Source organism: Hibiscus syriacus, unplaced genomic scaffold, assembly GCF_006381635.1.
Source record: "Hibiscus syriacus cultivar Baekdansim isolate YM2019G1 unplaced genomic scaffold, ASM638163v2 tig00112738_pilon, whole genome shotgun sequence".
NCBI lineage: Eukaryota > Viridiplantae > Streptophyta > Magnoliopsida > Malvales > Malvaceae > Hibiscus > Hibiscus syriacus.
The window spans coordinates 9,273,377-9,278,284 of record NW_024063392.1 but is presented as its reverse complement, the minus strand read 5'-3'; the positions used below and the strand labels follow the sequence as shown (position 1 = coordinate 9,278,284).

Below are 4,908 nucleotides of genomic sequence, written 5' to 3'. Positions count from 1 at the left end.
TTGTTTATCTAATTTTAAAAATTAGAGTTATAACATTGTCAACATACTTCTGTTAAATTTAAAGCTTCACTTTCTAATAATTTAAAATAAAATTAAAATTCGATTGAAAAAACATCTAAATTTAACGAATTAATAACATTATTACAGAATTTTAATTTTAAATTAAGCAAATAGAGTATATTACTAAAAGTAAAAATATAAGAATAGAATTTGAAATCTGTGAAGAGTACAAGGACAGAGGAAAGAATTAGAAATTAAATGCCAAAAGAACGCTCAGATTGGTCAAAGCTCCGCCGAATATTCGGCGACGGATAAGTATGTCTAAAGAAAATAAGCCAAAATCCGCCGTTAGACCTTGCCAAATATGGAATACTTTATCAAACAAAATTCCTCAAACCATGATAGTTGGATCTCTAACGATAAAGAATCCACGGCTCAAATTTGTTCTTTGACTGAAGTTCACAAGATGAGGCTGGTTTGGCAAATCAGGAAACCTATATATAGTGGCTTATGTTTCTGTATTTTCTATGTTTTTTTCCTTCCTTTCGTGTTTTCTAGGAAACACAAGAGGCAAGAAAAAAAAAACGAGAAATTCTGGATTTTTAACAAAATAAATATTTTAAAGTTTTGTTAGGATTGATTTATTCATTTCCGGGTAATAGCGACGAAGGTGGGAGTAGAGGAGAGAGATCGGATTTTCTCTCCTCTTCTACGTTTATATATCATTTTTGGCGATGAAGGCCAAATTCTTTGATTTTATTCCAGGAAACTAGGGCATGGTTTTGGTGAAATCCAAAATCAGGAATGTGATGCGTCGTCTGAAGATATCAATATTCTAATTATTTTGATCACGTAAGTTCTTCTTTCCCCCCTTTTTCCAAGGACCCGATCGGCGTTAATCTCTGTTTGTTTGGTGAGAAAATGGAATAACAACAAATTAACATATCGGATTTTAAGGGTTATTTTAAGCTACTTCATTGAAAACATTGTTTTTATTCACATCCCTTTGATATGCAATATGAGTTTTTTCTTCTTCTTTTAATACTAAAGATCAATATATGAGGTACTCTATTTCTATGAGGATGCTTGTTTTATTTGGGCTTTTTTATGTATTGTTTATTTTGATAACACTGTACTTGTCTCTTCAGGGCGGGGATTGCGATACCAGGAGGTAAAAATTGATCAAGAATCAGAATTTGATCTTCCTGGGGTATCCAATTCATTTGAGAGGAACAGCTCTGGTCTAAGCTGCATATGGATTCTACTTCATCAGAATCTGTAGCAAGCTCGTCCAATGTAGCTTCTGTTAATGTAACAGAGAAATCAGGTCTCGATCTACTGCCTAATGAAATGCATGAAATGAGAATTAGAGATGCGAAGACTGGTGGCCATGATGATAAGGTGATTCTGTGGTCTTATAATCTTCTAAATGGTTACGTTTTAATCTCCTCTTCATATCTATCTATTTTTTAAATTAATACCAAGTATGCTGAAATGCGTTCTGACAAGTTTTTGAATCTTGGTTGGGAAATGGATTTGAATTGATGAGAACCATCTATTTATTCCTAAAGCTATGGCTTAGGGTTCTTAAAGCGATCCTGTTACCAGCTTTCTACATGATGTTATTTGATTCTTTCCAAATGATTTAAAGCTGTCTAAAGTTTTTCTAGCTTCCATGTTCACTTCTAAAACTATTGTATTGCACAGGATGTTGAGGCTAATATTATTAAAGGTAATGGAACAGAAACAGGTCAAATAATTACAACTGTTGTTGGTGGTCGAAGTGGGCATCCAAAACAGGTGATTTCATTTTGGTTGACATTTTGTTGCACATGATTAACTGCTCATATAGGATGTGAATTATATTTACCAGCTTTTGTGTGAACTAATGTTGCTGGATACCTTTTCTTCTTGAAATATTCCCTTTGCGTTTTCCTTCTTGTTGGAGTCGGAATTAGTTTTCTCTGTTGTGGTTGTTTCTTATAGTTTATACGTAAAAAAATGTTTCCGAAGCCATTTGTCATGTTAGAATCTTGGTTTACATGCATGGTATTTAATTACATTTGATTATTCTGTTTTTACTAAGCAGCAATTAATGCCTAACAATGTCTCTTTTTCTATTGGGCTTCAGACAATCTCGTATATGGCTGAGCGTGTGGTTGGAACTGGTTCGTTTGGTGTTGTCTTTCAGGTATGAGTATATTGACATGTCACCATCTTCATGTCTATAACCATTTTCTCTTGGTGTTTCAGCATAACGAAAATGTTTTTCATAGTTAATAGCACATATTTTTATGTTTATTATGTAGGCTAAGTGCTTGGAGAGAGGTGAATCTGTTGCTATAAAGAAGGTTCTGCAGGATAAAAGATACAAGAATAGGGAACTCCAGATTATGCATCTACTTGACCATCCTAATACAGTCCAATTGAAGCACTATTTCTTTTCATCTACTGACACAAATGAGCTCTATCTGAACCTTGTTCTGGAGTATATACCCGAAACAGTTTTCCGAGTTTCAAAACACTATTGTAGAATGAATCGCCACATGCCAATGATTTTTGTGCAACTGTATACATACCAGGTGATCCTTGACCTTGCCTAATATAGCTGATTAGTAGTGGCTTGTGAAATAGCACTCTTTCCAACTTCTGATATAACCATTGTGTGTTTATATTCTAAGTGCACCATTATGACAAGCTAAACTGCTCTCTTTTTTTTTTTTAGATTTTCCGTGCTCTAAATTATTTACACCATGTGGTTGGAGTAAGCCATCGTGATATTAAGCCACAAAATTTACTGGTAAGACATTTCTGCATTTATGTTATAAACTGGAGGTTGATTAAGAGATTCTTCAATCTCTAGTCTTGTTTGAGAGTTGACAAATTCTTTTTCATCTTGAATGCACTACAATGTGTGAATCCGTCTGTGTTATGATGGTTATTCGTAATGCTTGTCCAAGGATTTCTTTGTGCATGCGCGTGATGTAATGTGTCTTGTATGATATTGATCTTAAAATGACTTTGGTTTTATCAATGCTAAATCAAATCTGAGCAAATGCTTTGATGAATTTGCAGGTCAATCCCTACACTCACCAGCTGAAGATATGTGATTTTGGTAGTGCAAAGATGTTGGTATGTTGAATCTTTTGGGAAGTTTGAAAATCCCTTTTTCTGGTCTGTGAAACTTTTGATACTTAGTCTGCAATCTTCAGGTGCCCGGTGAACCAAACATATCATATATATGCTCACGATATTATAGAGCTCCTGAACTGATATTTGGGGCTACGGAATATACAACAGCTATTGATATGTGGTCTGTTGGCTGTGTCATGGGTGAGCTTCTCCTCGGACAGGTGAGTTTTTATATATAGGGCGTTGGCATCCTGAAATTCTTCATTGAAGCACATTGAGCAAACCTATTCTTCCATCTGTTACCATCTGCATCCTTTTAAGTTTATATCCAAGGCATCCATGGCTTCTAAAAAACTAATTTCTATTCAATAATGCTATGTACTACACCATTTGCAGCCAATGTTTCCCGGTGAAAGTGGTGTTGATCAGCTAGTGGAAATTATTAAGGTCGATATCGATGGTTTCTTTATTACTCTAGTTTTACTTTTCTTTCTTTGTGTGTGTGTGTGTGTGTGTTTTTTTTTTTTATATTTTCACTTCCTTTTGCTTTACAATATCAGAAACTGGGAACACCAACTAGAGAAGAGATTAAATGTATGAATCCAAAATATACCGAGTTCAGATTCCCTCATATCAAAGCACATCCATGGCATAAGGTGTGTTTATGGGATCATCTTCTAATTACTTTTTACACACACATATATGTTGTACAATGAATACAATAAAAGCAGAAATCTTACCGGAGCTACAAATTTCAGATTTTTAACAGGAGAATACCCCATGAAGCAGTGGACCTTGTGTCAAGGCTGCTTCAGTATTCGCCAAATTTACGTTGCACTGCTGTAAGTAGTTAACATTGTATCATTGTTGTTTTGAGCTGCATATGCATTTATGCTTTTATTGATATGAAGCTCTATAGGGAATTTCAGTAGTGTAATTAATTATCCCCAACCCTTATGACCATTGTATATTATTTCCTGGCTTTTCAGTTGGAGGCTTGTGCACCCTTTCTTTGATGATTTGCGAGACCCCACTGCATGCTTACCCAACGGCCGAGCTCTACCTCCTTTATTCGATTTCACCGATCAAGGTAAGCCACCTTGGTGAACCTTTTTGACATTTTTTTTCGCTCTCAAATGACACATTTCGACTACAGAACTGGCCGGCGCATCTGCTGAACTACGTCAACGTCTTATTCCGGAACATGCAAGGACATAAAAGAACAAATGAGACGGCATTCATAGGCAAATTGTAATTTTGGTTTTGGATGATTAGTTGCGACGCCCCCACCACCCTATTTCCTGTTTATTCATTGCTGAATATAAAAGCCAAGCACCTGGATATATATCCGCATACCCTATAAATGGATATGCTGATGTGATGAAAAAAGAGCTGATATATGCCAAATAGGTTTTTGGGTTCTTTTCTCATATAAATATGTGCATTGGCTGTCATACAAAGTAGCTTATTAGCATTTATTATTCCTAAAAGCCTTAACTTTGTAATACATTTTATAAATTCCTACTTGTGAACCCAAATGAACATGGATAATTTTTTTCTAATATAATAAACTTAAAATTCTTTATGCTTTCATTGTAAATAAATAAGCACATCACATTTAATTTGATGACACCAAGGACATAGTGATAGGCATGTTTATTTGGCAATACCATTTTCACTAAGGGAGCTTCATAACTTGGAAACGGGTGAGTTATGGAAGGTAGCACTAGAAGTAAAGGTCGGAGGTTCTGCTGTGAGGCGGGCTAATATACGACT

The 4,908-nt window shown here is 35.1% G+C and overlaps 1 pseudogene; it reads left to right on the top strand.

The window, feature by feature from the left end:
- Positions 1–576: 576 nt before the first annotated feature.
- On the top strand, positions 577–4,619 carry LOC120182963 (annotated as a pseudogene).
- Positions 4,620–4,908: the final 289 nt, after the last annotated feature.